This window comes from Podarcis pityusensis (assembly GCF_964106645.2).
Source record: "Podarcis pityusensis genome assembly, chromosome: 1".
Lineage (NCBI taxonomy): Eukaryota > Metazoa > Chordata > Lepidosauria > Squamata > Lacertidae > Podarcis > Podarcis pityusensis.
The window spans coordinates 68,880,594-68,900,830 of record NC_138028.1 but is presented as its reverse complement, the minus strand read 5'-3'; the positions used below and the strand labels follow the sequence as shown (position 1 = coordinate 68,900,830).

Sequence of the window (20,237 nt, the reverse complement as noted above, 5' to 3'; positions counted from 1 at the left end):
GGTCGCTGCTATTCCATGTCAATCACAGGGTCATCTGACCTAATGACAGGAAACAGTGAGCAAGCTACTTTTTCCTAAGACCAATGGTCTAAAGTCGCAAGATAGAATATATAATTAAAAGTGCATATTAGCACTTTTTGAGAAAAGCATTTGAGAAAAGTGCATATTAAGGGCAGTATCCAGCTAATGCAAGGATTTACACTTGTGCTATGGAATTTCCCCATGTGTGCCTCCTAAATCTGTTCTGGGTTTCCATGCAACACACCAGAGCAGATTTGGAGAGGGAACAGGGTACACATGGGATGAGAAGGAGGTGGGAGTTTCTTTGCACAAATGGAAACCCTTGTGTTGATGGAGCAACTTAGTTTGATAGTGCCCTAAAACTTCAAGTATGCCATATTCAGATGAACATTGCTGTATATATATGTTTTGAAGGCCCAAGGGCACATATTGAAATCTTAGGAATGATCATGGGCAGAAATTCAAGCCGACACTGTAGAGCAGGGCTTTTCAACTGGTGGAATGTCATGAAACATCTGGAGGTTGTAAAGCACTTTTCTCGTATGTGCAGATGTGGATGAGAGTGTAACAGTGCATTCCTGTGCTGCCTTGTTATGCACAAAGTTAGGGCATAGCTTTTAAACATATAGCTGAGGTCATCTGTGTGGAGGCCTAAATCAGATGCAGCTCTTTTGTCTGATTGCATTTTTCTGTTGTCGCATAGTCTGCATGCAGCCCCACGATGGCAATTCTGTGGCCTCTCCACGTATGCGCTGCAGAATGTGTGAACCCCATGCTCTGGCAGCAGGTGATGAATCTACACAGAGGAGTCTGCCATGGTTGGTTGGGCACTGTGAGCTCTAAGGTGAAAAAGCACTTAGGAATTGGTTTCCACCCATAGCGCTTTGTCATCTTTCGCACACTTTTCCCGCTTTGTCTTTTGCAGTGGATTTCTGTACTGTACTTCAGTGTTGTCATTCAAGAAGTGTAATGTCTCTCTCCCCTCTCCCCCCCATCCTCAATCCTGATATCTGCTGTCAATCCTGGCAATGCTTTCACCCTGAAATCATTACTGACAGCGTTTACTGATCAAGTCAAAGACTGTGGCATACTTTTCACTTAATCTCAATCTATTTTTGAACTGGCTTCATTCTTTAAAGGCTGGATCTAGTTTGAAATTTTCATACAGCCTCACATCTATTTTGATTACACTTGGAGATAATTCTAAATTTGTTTAGTTATGGAAAAGACACTTTTGAATGCTGAGTGTTTCTGAAGGTCTTAGTTGGCACAGACCAGTTATTGTAGAACATTCCCCTGTGCCCATTTTTGGTGCAAAGCGCTTAGGTTACGTTATGATATTTGAATTACATAGCAGCAAACTAATATAGGCTATTTATAAGCTAACCTTTTATTTTCCTGGAGACTAACCGCACCCCCCAAGACAGAATCTTTTGTACATTGCAGAAGATAAGAAATTGAAGTCTTCCGTAAAAACAGAATGCTTGACTTTTCCAGACAATAAATACTTCTTGTGCACATGTATGATGTGAGTTGGTATTGATGAAAATTGGTAACAAAGGGGATAACTAAGACCAGATACCCAAACTTTAAGTTCATTTGCCATCACAAGTAGGGAAGGTGAAGTAATTCAGTTCAGTTCACATTTACTGAATTTTCATTTCATGAAACAAAAGAGGAATAAAAACGCAGGCGCCCTTTGAAATTTGCACTTCTCTGAATACTAGTTGCTAAGAATTGGAGCTGGGCAGAGTGTAATTTGCACACAGGTTCTGCTTTTGAGCTTCCCACAGGCATTTGGTTGGCCAGTGTGAGAACAGGATTTTGGACTAGATGGGTCTTTGGTCTGATCCAGCAGGCTCTTCTTCAGTTCTTATGAGATGCAGCTATCTAACCAAAAATAATGTGTATATTAGGAGAAAGTGTGCTTAGAAACACTTTTATTAGTGAAAATAACATATAAAAATGCATTATATTGGGGAATGCATATATTGGGCAAGACTGCATAACATGTGAGTGTTAGGATAATGCTTAATAAAATGGTGAATTTCTGTGCGTATTAATATTATTATTATTTAAAATCACAAACTAATATGGAAATGTGGCAAACTTGAACCTAAGACTGGAACAATGAGAATCTGAGAGGAAACTGAAATGGACAGATGCATCAATCTTTACTCACAAACACTTTCTTCATTCTCTTTCTACCATCAAATCCTAAACCTTTACCAAAGAAGGGTATCTTCCTTCCTTCCTTCCTTCCTTCCTTCCTTCCTTCCTTCCTTCCTTCCTTCTAAATCCATTGCTGGTAGGTGAGCTGCTCCAACTTCTCTGTGCTGGTCGGTGTCTTTTTTTCCTGTACCCAGAAGAAACATAACATTTATATTTATGGAAATAAATATTCTGCGATTTAGGGAAGCTTCAGCTTTGCATTTTATTGTGAACTACAGATTCTTCATTTAATTTGAGGATTTAAGGATTGTGCTAGGTCCACCTATACCAGCTACCTCCAGCAACCATTAGCTAGATATCCTGAGCAGGTTGTAACGGTCCTCTTTGTTGGTTCCCAGCACTGAGTTCTTCGATATGCACTGTCTCTGAACACGGAGGCTTCCTTCAGCTATCAGAACTAGTGGCTACTTTGAGTTTTTCATTCTTTATTTCTTTTGCTTAATATGTCTTTAGAAAATCTTATAATGATAGTTATAATATGAATCATGCAATAAAAAGTCTGTATCCCTTGGAGGCAATATCAGTGTTGAGGGAGGCCTTCACAGTTTTCACATTAATAGTTACAGTTTTCATCTGATGAGACCATCCTTCTGTAACTGTTTCCTTTCTGAGTGTAAGGGATGCAGGTGGCGCTGTGGTCTAAACCACTGAGCCTCTTGGGTTTGCTGATCAGAAGGTCAGCATTTCGAATCCCCACAATGGAGTGAGCTCCCATTGCTCTGTCTCAGCCCTTGCCAACCTAGCAGTTCGAAAGCACACCAGTGCAAGTAGATAAATAGGTACAGCTGTGACGGGAAGGTAAACGCCATTTCTGTGCACTCTGGTTTCCATCACAGTGTTCTGTTATGCCAGAAGTGTCATGCTGGCCACATGACCCAGAAAGCTGTCTGTGGACAAACGCCAGCTCCCTCAGCCTGAAAGGGAGATGAGCGCCGCAACCCCAGAGTTACCTTTGACTGAACGTAACTGTCCAGGGGTCCTTTACCTTCTTACTTTTTACCTTTCCCAGTGTGTAACCTGTTAACTCTTTTCATACAACCTTGTAACTTAATGTTTAATAATAATTTTAATAATGTAATTGTTGTCATACAAAACTTAAGATATACACAGTGGTACCTCGTGTAACGTACTTAATCCATTCCGGAGGTCCGTTCGTAACAGGAAACTGCTTGTAACATGAGGCGCACTTTCTCTAATGGCGCCTCCCGCTGCTGCCGCGCCGCCAGAGTACGACTTCCGCTTGCATCCCACGGCAAAGGTCGCAACAAGGGGCATCTACTTCCGGGTTAGCGGAGTGCGTAACCCACAGCATTCATAAGGGAGATGGTACGTAACACGAGGTACTTCTGTATTTTAGGTGGATAAGGGAGAAAACAAGGAATGTAGCAGAGGCTCAACTGGGTTGTCAAAACAATCCAAAGCATAATCCTAGTCAGTAGAGGACAATTCCTGTATATTCCACAAGCATCACAGCATTTTTGCTGCTATTTCCTGAATGGACAGCTGAGTGGAGAGATTTGTGCCTTTTCTCCCCCAGAGCTTCATCTTGAATGATGCCAAGTATCAAAAGGCAGCCATGTCTTAACCTGCTTCAAAGGATCAATCTTTGTAGCCTTTGTGTATGAAAAATGCCTTCTTACACCCCGAGCAGCTTTCAGCGCAAATTGTTTTCTTCTCCATAATAAAGAATCAATCACATTTTCATTTCTCCTTATTTCTTCTAATTGATATAAAAATGCAACATTACTTCCATAATGGGCTGATCAGTGGTGCATTCTGTGGTGCACGGAGAAACAGAAAACTCTCCGAATTGATTTTTTCCAGAATGCATTAAAAAATAAATAAAACCTCAAGCAGTATCACAATGAGACATCATTACACACAGTAAAATGTAGGGTGAAAAGTCTTATAGAGGAGTAGCTTGCATGATCACAGTTTTCATAATCTATGTAGCCTGCAAAACGAGACTCATTACACTATATCATTTTCTGCAGAAAATTCAGTGCATCCTGGGTTGTGGGGACTGCAGGGGTGAAGACTGCACCAAATAAGATTGGCAAAAATACCTGTTTTCCTTCAAACTACTGTTGGGTATAAATTTACAGAATGTTTGGGAAAAGGTTGTTTGTTTTGTTCACTTCAACACATTATATGTTTGGAATAACTATTGTCTGGTGCACAAATGCACGAGAAGGAAGTGACTAAGGTGCTACAATGGATTGTGCCTTCCCAAGGAAAAGAAATTTCCTGTCCATAAAAATCTAGCACATCAGAGGCAGAGAAAGAGGCACCTGGCCAATCAGTTCCCTGCATACCACATTTCTAACTGCAGCCCTCGGCATCCCTGTGTTCAGTCTTGAGTGACTTATTCCAGAATTTCTGAAACTTTCTTTTAAAAAAACGCAAACTGCTTGGAAATGGCTGGGAATCTCAGCTGACCACTTTAAAAATTGTTGTTTTTTTGTTCTATAGAGCTGAGCATATATAACTTGCATTAAAAAATAAAATAAAATCATTTGGTACCATCATCATTGTTAAAACTATTGATAATGAAAAGCAGTCCCCAGGCTATGCCATTGAGAGGAGACCCTTTATCTGCTGTATTATGAAAATTATGGGCCCTAACCTGGGCCTTATTAGCCTGTCCAATAATCAAATGGCCCTGATCCCCATCGTTAGGGGGAGTAGAAATCAAGATGCAGAGTTGAGTATAGATATTCTTCACTGCTCCTCAACCTTTCTGTGGACCACCAGCATGGAGCTTGTGGACTACCAGCAGTTCATGGACTGGAGTTTAATAAGGCTGAACCTCTGCATAAGTACTGACCTGCCTTTGGTGGTGTCTTATTGGAAGAGACCTCAATTTCTCTGAATGAGTACCGCATCCCTGAGGAATGCAACATCCCATTGGCCATTTGGAAAGCTGTAATTTTAGATGTTCCCCATGAAATGTTACTTCTGTGTATGCATAATGCAGAGCTTCAGAATTGATGTCTTGGGCTGCAAGGGTCGTAGGAGGAGGAAGAAAATGAGTTGGGGATAAAGATAATCCTGCGGAAGAATATGCTTGGTGTTTAGAACATTTTGTCTTGTACCGAGTGATTGCAAAGATATACACAGTGCAATCATCCTTCAAGCATCAGAGTGATGTAAGCTGGTTCATGTTGTGCAGTCTGTCGGATGTTGCCAGCATAATTTAAAAGTCTCACATGAAACCGAGTTCAAATTATTCAGAGAGCATTTCTGCAGGGATTCGTGGAAATCAAAATGAAATCAATGGAGCCATTTGCAGAATGGTTATGCATGCTGAACATTGGTTTTCTATGAAACTTACAAGAAAAAAAGAACAGCAAATATATTTTTGCAACTATATGGGCTCAGTTTTTATTATACAGTAAATTCCATTTATTAAAGCAAAGGTACAACTTCAGGTTTGAACATTAATGACTTAAGAGTTAGCTTTAATTTTAGTTAATATATTAACCAACCGAGCTATCCAGGTTGTTCTTAACTTTAATATAACATGATCCTCCCTCCTTCATCTACCTTTGCCAGCTATAGAAGGCTTGGGGGAAGGCACGGATGAGCAGGCAAGGCGGCAGATAGAAGGATACACCATTAGGTGTAAGCACTGCAATCTTATTGAGTGCCTGAGACAATGTCAGGATTTAGGTACCATCTGTGGGTGAGGACTTGGCAATCCCAAATAACAATAAGTAAACTTGGGCAAGAGGGTGATTTCAACTGGTGCAATTCTGTGCTAGAGCTTCTCCCAACTCCCAAAGCAGATGTGGGCATGGTGAGCAGTGCATGCGGGTGGAGGAGAAAATTCCTGTTACACAAGCAGATGTCATGCCGCTTGTACAGTTATTTAGCTGGATGCCACTCTATGCTTTCTTAGACCTGATTCATGGCAATTCCCTCCCAATTAAATGCAGTGCCCAGTGTGGACAGGTAAAGTGCAGGTGAGGCTTTACAGACCCTCTTGCCTCCTTTGATTACATGTTTTATATTTCTTTGCTTCCTGTTGATTTTGGCTGGGGGAATAGTCATGAATAGCTTTCTAGAGACCTCTTAAATAGCATCTCTTAATTGATTTAAGAGATATGCTTAATTGAGCATATTCACCCAGTGCTTTTCCAGCTGCACTGGCTCCCGGTGGAGTACAGGGTCAGATTTAAGGTGCTGCTTTTGACCTTTAAAGCCCTTCACGGCCTAGGAGCCTCGTACCTACGGGATCGCCTCTCCCGGTATGCCCCATGGAGAGCCTCAAGGTCCATAAATAGCAACACCCTAGTGGTCCCGGGCCCTAAGGAAGTTAGATTGGCTTCAACCAGAGCCAGGGCCTTTTCAACTCTGGCTCCGGCCTGGTAGAATGCTCTGCCTCATGAGACCAGGGCCCTGCAGGATCTGATTTCTTTCCGCAGGGCCTGTAAGACAGAGTTGTTCTACCTGGCCTTTGGCTTGGAGCCAATTTGATTCCCTCCCTCTATTTCTTTTTTCTTTTCCTTTCTCCTCCTGCGATGAGGCTACATTTTAATATTTTAATGTTTCAATATTTTAATGTTGTATTTTAATTTTGTTTTTAAGTTGTAATCATTCAACTTATTTTTATTATTGCTTGTTAGCCACCCTGAGCCCGGCCTTGGCTGGGGAGGGCGGGGTATAAATAAAAATTATTATTATTATTATTATTATTATTATTATTAATTTATTAAATGTTTCCAAGGAAAGATGGGGAGGTTTAATTTCCCCAGGCCTTTCAGAAGGGTTAAAGGTTTCAATGAGCCATTCTGTTTAAATTATGCATTGCCTTTTTGATATTGCTTGATATTGTTTGATAGTGCATGCAGTTGGGAGCGGAAGGAAGGGCGCCACCCACGCCATCTCGCACAGAGCTTACCTCACAAGGAAGCTAGCCTGGCTATTCCAAGAGTTAGAAGGGGGGCCCTGGCATTCAGCCAATCCCCCCAAAACTCATAACACTATGGTGTTTTCTTACATCAGAATCTTGCCCAGGCAAGTTGGTAAAAATGAAACTTGAAGGCATGACACAAGAAAGAAGGAAATGAATTCTAGTGATTTTCCCCAATGATCTTTCCTGTTGTTGGAAGTACAAGTTTTGCAGCAGGCAAAAAGGCTACAAAGGCATGCTTGAACTCACAAGCCACATTAAGTCTTGGAATGCTCCAGTACACACATCCATTAAATGAGTGTTTATTTTGTGGAATAAGGAAGTGCTTAGTCAAATACAGAAGCATGTAGGCAGTTTAGTTAGAAGGCTGGTTGCAGTGAAAAAATATTTGCTGAGATGCGTTCCATAAGAAACAACAAGCACACCATGTTCTTTCTGCTGGAAGCTTGTATTTCTGCTCTTTCTGTACTTCTCACGTTGCCGTCAGGGAGCATTAAAGTACACAAGTGAACAGAGGTATGCTTAAGCCTATTGATTTCAGCGGGCTTAAGTGCTCCTGAACTTGTTCCACAGTGGTGAAGAACCTCAGGTTGGGGGCCAGAAGGAAGCTCTCCAGGCCTCATTCTCTGGTCCTCAGATGCTGCCTTGGCATGTACTTCACTGAGTGCTTTTGCCTTGCTGAAACGTGTCCATGATCTGTGGTTATTTATTTATTTATTTAAGGGATTTCTGCCCTGCTTTTTGAGGAAAGCCTCCACAAAGTGGCTTGCAGCAAAATTTGAAACAAACCCACATATTTAAATACACAGTTTGTTACAGCTGTAAGAGTAGAAAACTAGCACAATGCCCTTGAGTTGCCTAGATTGAGGGGTGGTGGTGGAAATTCTGACTTTTTGTGTGTGTGTGTGGCTGAAATGTAGCCTTATGCAAATAAAAGGTTCTTACCTGTTGCCCAGAGTTAACAGAAGAAGGCAATGGAGGCTTGTTGTAGGGTGGAAGCAAGGGAGCCAACAGTGCACCTACTGGATGTACGCAGCCAATGGCAGGCGGAACTAATGGGCTCTGTCTCCATGCTCTTCTCTAGTGAATTCTACAAAGGCAACCCTGAGACTAAGAAGGAAGATAACAGCTAATGCTACACCCAGGACTGGTTGCAAGTAAGGAGGCAAGTGGAGTGGGGTTGGCTCAGGGCAGACTGAGCTTGGAGGGGCAGTGCCCCTTTTGCCCTAGTGAACCACCAGCCTCCATTTTAAAGGGAAGGTAACCCTTGTTTTTTTGTAGTGGTGCAAAAGACACATTAGCTTGGAGAGTGCATCTGTGTCCCCATCCTAATGCTGCAGTGACTTTGACTGACTATACAAAGATGAACTGTTTAGCATTCCATAAGCTCTTTTGAACAAACTTTAAAAATGTCTCCTTGAGTAGAATTTAAAACGAACTTTTCTCTCCTGAATCACAGATGCACAAACAAAAGAGAGTGCTTGCGTACAGCGGCATAGCACTACTGGCATTTTAGAATTGTTATCATTCACAGAACAGTTATTAATTCCACCTTCTCTTGTCTGCTAGCGTGGAGTGTTATTCCAAGCCTGTGGTATATGGATCTTTCCATCTATTCATCCATTTATCTCTGTCTCTAGGCGTGATAAGTTATTCAGACCCTGGAATTTTAATTAGAAGGAGCAAAAGGGGGGAAAGAGAAAAGAAAGAGGGGGGGAAAAGTAACTTGTCTTACTCTATCAGTAGCGTGACCTTATTGAGATGCATAATCTGTTACTCATGTCAGACATCAGAAAGGGTGGCAGGACTTCACAATACTATTATATACAAGAAAATGGGACAAAGGAGAAAGCGCTGCATTGGGTTTGTGGGTGTGATGAGGAAATCAAATCCTTTGTTCTTGGTTACTCAGATTACAAATAAAACACCATTATTGTTTCCCCAAGAAACTGGGGTGGTAGACAATTTTAAGCTTACTCGGAATGGGCCCATTGAAGTAAATTGATTTAAGTAGCTTCAGTTTCCGTGGCCTTGGTTCAGCTAACCCAGCATGCTGGTGGGAGCCTGTGTGGCGGCTCCCACTAGTGCCATGGGGCTGTCCCCCTCACACACTGCTGTGTCTCCCCCTTGTCTGCTCTGAAGGGTCAGGAGAATCTCCAGAACATTGGGGGAGGAGAGGGGGACAATTAGCTTGTGCTGGTGGAACAATCAGAAGGGCATGATGTTAAATTCCTCCGATTGAGTTTACTCTCACGTAGCAAACAATCACTGGTGCTTATACAGTGCTGTTCTTTTGCCCACACAGTTTGGTATTCAATTGCACTGGCAAAAACAGGTTGCTCGGTGTCATTTTGATGTCAGGTGACTATGACAAGTGGGTGTTCTGATCTACCTGTCAAATTTGGCACACAGTGGGTGAAGGAGTGGAGAGAAGAATCTGGCTCACCCTCTGGATCTAGTTCCCCAACCCTGACTTAGCTAGATCTCACCCTTGAGATATTAAAATAGTTTGACATTGGAACACTTTGGATGTGACATTAATGCATCTCATGGCAAGCAGCAGTGCCTTGTTTTATACTTGTAGAGATGAAATAGATGACCCAAGCAGTGACTAGGCTCGAGTTTCCTTGACTGTGTGTCCAGAAGTTCTGACAGCTTAGCTGCAAGATTTGTGTTTAATATCCGATATTAAAAGAAAAATGATTGTGTACTTGAGGCTTACATTTTTTAAAAATGTGTTTCATACAAGAGTCACCTAGTATGAAAGGCATTTTATCTTAAGATAGAAGGGATATGATTTAGGATTAGATGCATTCTTTTCAAACCGTGGGTTTTAGAGATTCAATCCTTTCATAATAATAAAAATTATGGCTGTACCTTGGGGGCTGCTGATGTTCTTTCTCACATGCACAGGTTAAAGTTAAAGAAAAAAAATTGCTAATTCTCCTTTAGTTAAGAGATTATGTGGCAGCTTTTCAGATAGCTGTTTGGGTGGTGCTTTGATTTCTGCTTCTGCTAGCAAAGTGCTATGTATGGTTTATATATTAAACTTGTATGTTGCACTGAAGAGAAAAGAACAATGCAAAGTGATGTACAGTAAAACTAAATCCAAATGCATTAAGTCAATGAAACTTTTTTAAAAATAAAAAAGATCGGACTACAAAATAGCAGCAGGCTCAGTGAACCAACAGTCAGAAGACTTTTAAAACAAATTATTCTTGACCTGTAAGTAGAACAACAAGAAGTACGCTGCTGTGGGAGGAGAGAATGGAAGAAAGACTCATTGTGCAGTCGAAGTCCTTGTGCATGGCCTCTGTTGATGGAGTGCATTAGGTGAATTCCACACAAAGCTTATAGAGTCTTAGTGCTGGTTCTTGGCCTTGTCAGTAACTATTGGGGAACTAATCAGCCATCCCTTGCTTGATCACATTGCTTCAGGAAGCTTACAAATAAAAATATTAGTGTTGGGTGAAAAATGTTCTTTGACTTTTACAGCACCATGCCACCAAAGTGGGGTGACATTCTTTGGTGACATGGAGGGGCATGTGAAACTGCATACATTTTTGGGGTGCGAGGATGTTATCAGTAAAGCCTGGAATGCAGCATCTGCTTTTACACTTAAAAACTGAAATAATTCTGACTGCAACGGCAGGCCAGTGGAGGCCTCCATCTTTTTCTCCCATAATGCATCTGTCATGCAACTGCATCATGTTGTAGTGTTGTTCAAAGGTAGCATTATGGGAGGACATGGCAGACTGGCTGACCACTGACAGCTGCTGTTTCCATCTGTTTCAATAGGCCAGAAAAATTTATATTAAGAAATGTGAAATCAAACATGGTGGGCCCACCTTTACTGCTAAGTTCCTCCAGTCCTGAAAATTTGTTTAATTCTCCACCCCTCCTGAAAAAAATGAGATTCCCCCATCACACTTTCATACACCCTGCAGGGGCGTGGCGCCCAGTGTGGGTGGGGGGGGGCCAGCCGTGATGGCACCCCACCGGGATCACGCTGCCGGGGGCGGTTTGCTCCCCCCGCACTCCTCTTCCTCCACCAGTGAAGCCCTGGGCAATGTGTGTTATGTATTCAGTGGCCTATGTTTGCCTGAGCTTGAGTCTGGACTAAGGATTCTGAGCCCCTGTGTTCTGATTCGATACATGATATCCAATCACAGAATATTTCAGGATTTGGGCCTCTGCTATTGGCCATTAAGCTCCGAGTCATGATTTGCAGCTTGGAAGTTTAGACAGCTAATCATGTTGGGAGTGGAGTGGCCCAGGCCTTTAAAAATGTATATAAGCAGTTGCTTTGCCCTTGTTGTCCAGTTCTGTAGTTCAGTAAAGTTTCTTGCTGTTATCACTGTGTCTTGCCTCATGGGAACTCACCTACGCTTCAGGGTGTATGGAGGTTCTGGGCTGCCTAGATGGCAAAGCCCTTTTCTTGGCCTTGCTGATGGGGTCCAAAGGAAAGCAGAGCGATACATTTGGCACCAGCTTGGCTGCAGGAGTTGCTGGTGACTGACAAGTCTTTCTTTCTTGTCCTCACCAACCAACTGGTAGGGTATCATAAGCTGATAATAAATTTCAAGCAAAATTCACAAGGTTCTCTGTTGCTGGAGGGAGCTGAAGTGTTTGTACACAGGCCCTGATTCCACTTGGTCAGACTTTGTCCTAGAAAACCACACTTGATGCCAACAATCCCTGTGATCTCCCTGGTTGTCCATTAATTCCTAAGTGTTCTCAAAGTCCAATTAGCTGATCAAGCTGTGCCCTGCACTTTGGGGCAGCTTTGCTAATAGTTTTTGAGTGTACACCAGCGATCTAACCACTTTCTGCAGAAAAGCACCTCACACAAGTCACGGCAATGAGGTGGAGAGTTATTAATTGAAAATACATTTCCTCAGGAAAGGTGCTGAGATTTAAAAGAAAAAAAACAGTTCTTGCAAACTGTGCACAGAGCTTTGTTTGATGCTCTTCAGGATAAGCCAAAAAGGACTCACAGTTTGATGCTTTGTTACATTATTTTCCTCTGTTCGCTTCCTTAATGGGATTTACTGTCTATCCTATCCCAGACAAATGTCACTGTGCCAGCTATTGCTTACCATTCTTATTTTCTTCACTCACGCATACTGTGTGACTTTTATCTTCCGTGTAGTTCATAGCTAGCTTCCCCTTTTGTTTGATGATGGCTTTGGAAATGTTCCCTATACAAGCTGTTCTATTGAGAAGGGTGCCGGTTCCAGTACTTCAGCAGGTGACATGACGGAGCTAAACAGTAAACTGTTCATCTGCCGAAACAAACAGCTTGCACGGAAAACTCCCACCAGGGCCACTGCTTGGCATAGATTGGCCATTGTTAAAACCAAATGACAACATGGTTTCAAAAACTTCATAAAGGCCTTTGTGTAGTCTGTACTGTAATGATGTCCTTGTAGCAGGGAAAGACATACATTTGCAATGATTCCAGTTCAGAATCATTAACACCAGTCTTATTATTTCTGTGTCCTGAAAAGTCTCTTTTGAAGTATGGGTAAGTGGTGGAAGCTATGAAATACACAGCTAGCTACTTATGCAGAAGATAAAAGTCACGCTGAGTGAGTGTGGCAAAGAAAAGAATAATGAGGGGCATTCAGTGTCATTTATCTGACATAGGGAAGAAGATAATTTCTTCTAAAATGGTCAGGAACCGCATCCCCCACTCCTAATGTAAATAAACCTATTTTCCATTGGGCATGAACTGGGATAATAGGAACTGGAAGGTTCTGGTTTGCAGAAATCTCTTTGCATGACATCATCTTTGTTAGGCCACTGGAAGCTTTTTGGAGTAAAGTTTGTGTGGTTCTGCAACTCCGTTGTGGGTTATAAGAACCCATCTTATTTCTATGATTGTAAGTTGTTTTAAGTTATTTTTATTATTATGTTTTAATGCTGCAGTTACTCACACTGGGACCTTAGGGCAAAGGGTGGATAATTTAATAATAGTAATAATCATAATTTGTTTTACATATTGTATTTTAAATTGCTGAAGCATTGAAATAACAATACGTTGTGCACTCCAAGGTAACTGGTGTCTGAAATGAGAGCCAAACAGAAAGCTGCAAATACATGGCATCTATATGACATTCCAGATATTTTTTTGAGTTAGAAGCTATGGTGACTTCTCTTTTCTGGCTGCTGGTTGGCCAGGCATTGTATTTGCATGTCCTCAAGATTCCGCCTCATCTCAATATTTTGGGGAAGCCACAAATTCGGAATTTTAGTGAATGCTATATTTCTATAACTGTATCTGTGGGTTAGCCGTACACCAAGTATGGGGGAGGTCTTCAGTTGACACCTTTCCTTACATTGAATGGATGTGTGTGTGTGTGTTGTGAGCGTGGTGGTGGTGGTGGAAGAGCTAGGAACGCCCCCCTCAATGATTCCTTTCTATGTGTTTTTGTGTGTGTTCTTTGAATCTGCTGTGTTACTTGGAACTTTACCTGTCTTGAAAATCCATGGAAATGTTTTTGATCATGAGGAGGTAGGTGGCATCCAATAATTTAAGGCCTGCGTAGGGGCCTGAATCTGCTTAATAGTCAACTATTACAATTTGTTGGACCTTAAAGGGTTAACTTTATATAAGGATGTATTAGATGAATATGTCTGGTATCTTGGCTAATTGCCACGTCTCTCATGGCTTTGAAGTTCCAAAGCCATAAAAATGACAGTAGCTCATAGTCTCACATTGATAGTGAGGTGGGCGGCTTGCCAACCCTTTGATGCACCTGGCAATGGTATGGGATGATGCCATTGGTTCTTCCCCTGGCTGACCATGGAGACATGGCTGTCTTTTGTATTCGCAGGCACAACAGTATAAATACAAGAGACTAGAGCACTGTTATAGGTAGACTAAGATCCCAACACAAAGAGAGATCCAACTTTATGATGGAAACGGAGAGGTTCCAGCTCCAAGAGTGATCATTCGCTGTCATGTCTCATCTTTGACAGCAGATAGAACATACTGTAAGAATGAAACAGTCTGGGAAGGGTTATTCATGAATGCTTTGTAGTTTACCTTAGTGATTATGTATGTGCATTTTATGTTTAAATACCGGTACTCATCATGTAGCTAATAAAACTTGTAAGCTTTATACACAAAAGCTTGCATATTGTCTACAAAAGAACAACAGTGCTTGAATATGTAAAGCATATAGGCACCTCAATAAGGGCTCACCCACACTTCTCTTTGCCCCACATTTTATTCTGTTTGTCCTGTGATTTCGGGTCTGAGAGTAGAAATTACCGTATCTCACTCACATTCCAACATGGACTTTTGACGCCTGTGCTGGCTCCTGATTCTTTTTGTCTGCTTTGAAGAGGGTGAAAGAGCTCCCTGGGCTGTACACAGTAGTTTTGTAGCTTTGGAAAATATAAAATGTGAATACTCCCCCCCCAAACCAAGAATAATATCCTAGGAAGAAATTCTGCTTGGAATTTCTGATAGTAGAAAACATTTTGAAGCAGTTCAAATGCAGATGCATATCAGAATGTTGGAGTTTCTTTCTCTCCTCACCCTGCCCCGACAATCTGAGAGGGAGTCTCAGTGTTAATTAAGTTTTGAAATTCTCAGATCAATAGGTTGGCTATTAAATAGGGCGCCGTTGTCATACAGGGAAAGCATAAGGCTGGCAGGCTCTTTACATTCAACAGTGAAGTGCCATTGTTTTTGCACTTGCAATGGCCTCATTTGCATCCCAGCTAAAAAGGATTTGAGTTTCATGTTAACCTTTGTAAGAGTTGATGCAGTTGGATGCGTTTTCTAATGTCTCTCCTCCTGCCTCTTCCTGCCGGCACTGAATAAAACTATTGATTAGCATTCCGACTAGGGATGAGGGAGCTTGTTGTGCCTAATTTTGAACCCTGCTTGAAGACTGCAGAGGCAGTTGCATACTGACTTGGTTGCTATTAGATTCTTGCTCAAGCAGTGTGGCAAAACAAAACGGCTGGCACTTCCATTTTTTAAAAAACAACAGCTCCAACTTATATTTTTTCCTGGAGTAAATACACAACCATACCCACACATGCACAAACAAAACCACATCTCACATACAGCAGAAAAAGATCACAGAAAAAAGTGAGTACTCTGCTTTAAGGCATCACCCCTCCATTTTAATGTGAATACTGCACATTGTCTATATAGCTGTGTAATACTTGAGTGCTGAACTTGTGGCCCTTCAGATTCCAGCTGGAGTCCAGTAACATCTGGAGGGCTCTAAGTTCCCACTCCTCATCTAATATATGTAGACAAGGTCAACTTATTCTCCACCCATTATTGTTCCAAGAAGAATGATGTGACACGCATGAAGGATACTAGATGCAAATATTCTCTTCCTCATCCTATTTCTCTTTATTTCGATTGTGCTTTGGGTGCATTCGTTTCATTCTTCCCATTGGACTTGTACTTTGTGACCCATCAAGTTTTCCGCTCCACTGAGCTTTGCATTATGTGTAGTACGAGACAGTCCTTGTCCCTAGCAGATTGTGAATGGACCAGAGAGGATATACCAAATGGATATAATGGGCCACAGAAACAGCGGAAGTGAATTGGAAGCTGACCTTCAGATCTTCATTGGAGGACCATCTCCAGGTTCTCATGCATAACGATTACTGGTGAGGGGGCCTTCTTGGTGGTGGTGCCCCATTTATGGAATGCTCTCTCCAGAGGGGCTTGCCTAGCACCCATGTTGTGGTATTTTTGATGCTAAGTGAAGACAATTATTAAAAACAACACACCTCCCAGGCCTTTATAGTTATAATGAATGATAATTAATTATAACATATTTGTTGGGTGTTTTTAAATTTGCCCACCAAGTTGATTTCTTCTTGCTGGCTTTATGCTGGTTTAAAATGCATTTTATGCTGCTGCAATTACGTTGCTTTTCAGATTATTTCTTCTCTGCTGATTTGTATTGGTATGGAGCTGATTTTATTGTTTTACATTTCAGATTGTATTTTGAATAGTGCTTAGTTATATGCCAGTATATTAAAAAATGCACCAAACAAAAAATCAAAACTTAAGCCCCTAACCCCCTGTTTGCTCAACTGTTCTGAAATTGGTCTTAATTTTTTTTATTATTCTGTGAAAGAGGCTCAGTTTTTTGCTGCATTCTCAGGGCACTTGAGAATTTTGAGGGGTTTTTAAAAAAATGTTGATGGGTCTGGGGTTTTGAGCTTAAACTGTTGTTGTGAGGTGGCCAAAGGTGGTGTGTTTTTATTTCTTGTAAACATTTCTCCAGTCCTGTGAAGCCCCCTTGGCTGCCTCTACTTCCTGATCTGAAAAAGCCTCGTGGGGTGTGTTAGCTCAACATGTCTTCCTCTGAGCTTTGATTGAAGTGTGAGTATCTGGAAAGGCTGTAGAGTGCAGATTTGATGATTTGTAAAAGGAAAGAAAGAACACCTGCAAATGGCCTCTTGGCCATCACAGAGAAGGGTAGCACAACACGGTGTTTGTGGGTATTGTTTTTGCTCGTTATTATGCTATAGATTTTTGTGGTTTTTATATTGTGAACCTCCCTTGTGATCTTTGGATAAAGGGTGGTATAGAAATATAAAATAAATAAACAAAGGAAACCTGGATCTATATCTGGTCCTCGTGAAAATTCATCAGTATTTATTGTGAATTTCTCTCAATATACACATTTTTGTATGCAGTTGCCCCTTATATACACAACTTAGCAAAGCAATTTTCCCCAATATAATATATGTTATTTTCACTAATATATGCATGGTTTTGCAACTCTGCTATATGTGTGAACTTGTTAAAATTTATTTTGGATGGTTCTGAATGTTCTTTAGTTTATCAGAAGTCTTTATTAAGGTTCTCTGAAGGGCCTCTCACAGCACCAGGGTAAATTACAGAAAACGTCAAGCAGCAGTACATAAATAAGGATTTCATATAGGTCTTTTTTTCAGCTGAAACTTACCAGAACTCAGTTCCTGCACCTCTCAGGTGGGCACCATTGCCATTCTAAGAGAACGAGGGAGGTGTTTGTGGTGAGTTCCGGCACCTCTTTTTCTAGAAAAATGATTTTACATAAATGATGTAATTTATGCAAGTGTCATAACATTAATAAAACGGCACTGTCCTCCCAAGGTCTGTCTTTAGGGCTGCGTCACCACAAAACCCCTAATGAAGCTTGATTTTTTTTAAATGCTGTGACTGGAGGGGAAATGACCTCTTCACCTCATCTTAGCAGCCCTTCCCTCAAATGGATTGGCACTCAGGAACTAAAACTTCCAGCCCTTTGTAACATAAAAGCATCAACAAACACAGAATGCATAGTGCCGGGGAAATTCATAACTCATTATAAACTTTAAGAAAACCTTATTACTGTGTGTTTGTGATCCAAACTGTTCCCAGTAATGAGCTAGCTGCCCATATTGGTGGTCACTGCCTGTTTCAACTCTCCCACTGAGGATCTGCAGGCTTTTGAAAGTGATATATAGCAATGGGTTATACCTGCGTTTGGTGGAGAACAGCACTGCAAAATTCAGAGATGTGCAAATTTCAAAGGATGGCTGTGTTTTGGATCATGTATTGTTTTGGAAGTTTCACCTAAATTTGTGAACTGAATCAAATCTCTCCCCATTCTCTACCTGCATCCATGAGAATGTCAACATTTAATTTTTTAAATTTTTAAAATTGATTTTATGCAAAACAGTGCAATCAAATGAGCACTAATAAACCAGTCCGTTCCCCTCCCCCAGGAGAATTTCACCAGCATTTTCTTTCCACTTTCCTAATTTTGAATGCAATTTCTTTTCTCATTAACTGTTGGCAAATGGTCAGGAAAAAGTGGGATAAATTTCCAGCACAGCACTAATTTGCATTGCAACAATGTATCAGAATATGGACCATTTGTCTGGAAATGACCTTTTCTTTGCTGCCTTAAGCAAGATAAAGACGTAGGGAGCTCTGTGGAAAAACACAGGCCTGGATAAGTGATCTTGTTGCACTGTGGGTAGCAACTGTAGTATGGTGCCTGACTGTGATGACACAATAGTGCTTCCTGCCCGACACGGACATATTTCCAGAGGGATTTACAGCAGGTATGGGTCATGATACGAACTGTGCAGGTTAGAAGTGCTTGGGAAATGGCCTTGTCACATAGAGTTAGCGATATTAGGAAGGTAACCTGCTGTTCTGAGTTTGTGCTTGTAAGAATCTAATCAGCTCAAAGTGACTGGGCCAAGGTATCTTGAAGGTCCATACTGCTATTACCTGATGTTGGAACCTAAATTCCAATTGGGATTTGATATAAGAGGAGAGTGATAGGAGTTGATTTGTCTCACCGTGTGTGTAGCATAGGTTTTTTGTTTTGTTTTTTTAAGTAGAGCCAAATGTGAAGGATAGTGGGGTCAGGTGATGCTCAGAGACAAAATGCAGAACGGTATCAGGAAAGATTTTCTTGGGAAAAGCTATTAGTTTCTGGAGTAGCCTGAGAAGAAGCACTTATAAGATAAAGCACAGAATAACACTGGGGGGAAATATAATCCGGTTGCAGCTTTTAAGGTTTCTGTCGTCTTGGTAACTGAATTGCTTATGATCTTTTATCCATCTTATCCTCTAGCTTTGTGTGACAGGGTCATGCTTGTTCCCTCTTTTATTTAATTGATGAGGAAGCTGAAGAGCGAGACCTTGGCCATGTAGGAAGTCAAGCACAAAACAGGAAACAAAAGCAAATTCTGGAGTTTAATGATCAGCGCAGCCATCACACTCGCAGGAGGCTATCAACAGCAGAGCATCAGACCTAGAGACATTGTCCAGCTTCTACTTCTCTGAATTGCAAATTAATTAATTTGGGGTAAAAAAAACCCTTTAAAAAACATTTATTAATTGGATTGTTTAAAAACCTCTCTCTCTCCTGCTGCCGCTGACTCTATGTGCATATATTTAACGGTCTACATATGTACAATGGTACATGCATAGAGCTCTACCCATGGTATTGAGAATATTTAAAGTACAGGAGCTGTTTTTCATCTCCAATATTATGTTTTTGCCCTATTCAATAGTACCCCCATTCAGTAGTAGCAGAGTTACTTCTTCAGACAATTTGTGGGGTGGATTTTTATGGCCACATTAACGCCATGCATTTCATACACTATGATACTACTTTAAACAGTCATGGCTTCCCCCAAAGAATTCTGGGAGTTGTAGTTTGTTAGGGGTGGTGCTTGGAGTTTTGAGGAGACCCCCTTTCCCCCTCCAAGAGTGGTTTAACAATCAATTCACCTTCACAGTGAACTCTGGGCACTGTTGCTCTGTAAGGGGAATAAGAGTCAACTAATAACTCTCAGATCCCTTAACAAACTACACTTCCCATGATGCTTTGGGGGAAGCCTTAGCTATTTAAAGTGATCTCATAGTGCTTTAAATTTATGGTGTTACTGTGGCCTGTGTATTGCAGAGTATCAGTTCTAGTTTTAGGCTACCTCTGAATGCCATCGTGTATTCTTTTATAATTTGTTTCTAGGCTTGTTAAGCATATCAGTCTTTCTCCCTTTCCACAGTGTGAGGTATGTTGGTTGCTAGACACACCAATTAAACAAAAAGGTAAGAGATTTGTATAATGACTACCAATATCACAAAAGCATTGATGTGTCTCCCTTAATTGGTGACAGCACTTCCTAAGGGGAAGAGGAACTTGAGAGTTCTCTTGGCTTAAGTGAAAGGTAGGGTAAACAAAGGGATACTCGGTGTAGTTTTTTGAGAGCTTGCCATTTTGGAAATTTGTTAGTACCACTTGCTTGGAAGCTTTTTCCGGCACTGCCGGAAATGCTTTGCAAACTGCTTAGAGGTCTTCTGTTGAGAAAGTGGTATATAAAATTTGTTAAATAAGACAAATTAAATAAACAGTGCCATTCTGTACAAACCTACTTGGAAGTAAGCCTCACTGAACTTAATGGGACTCCCCTCCCTGGAAAGTAAGCATAGCATTGCAGCCTCAAACTTACCTAGGAGTAAATCCTACTGAACACAGTGATGCTTACTTCTGAGTAGACATGCACACGACTGCACAGTTAATATGTTTAA

At 41.3% G+C, this 20,237-nt stretch overlaps 2 long non-coding RNA genes across 2 annotated transcripts in view; one reads left to right on the top strand and one right to left on the bottom strand.

Moving 5' to 3' along the window:
* The window catches only part of LOC308481467, a 130,645-nt gene that overhangs the window by 50,242 nt on the left and 60,166 nt on the right, over positions 1 to 20,237 (top strand). The gene's annotated exons all lie outside the window — the stretch shown is intronic.
* On the bottom strand, positions 1,897 to 12,487 carry LOC308481496. Its single transcript, XR_013988718.1, has 3 exons — positions 12,290 to 12,487; positions 3,384 to 3,599; positions 1,897 to 2,377 (listed from the first exon to the last, which is right to left on the bottom strand). It is a non-coding gene; the product is annotated as an uncharacterized lncRNA (long non-coding RNA).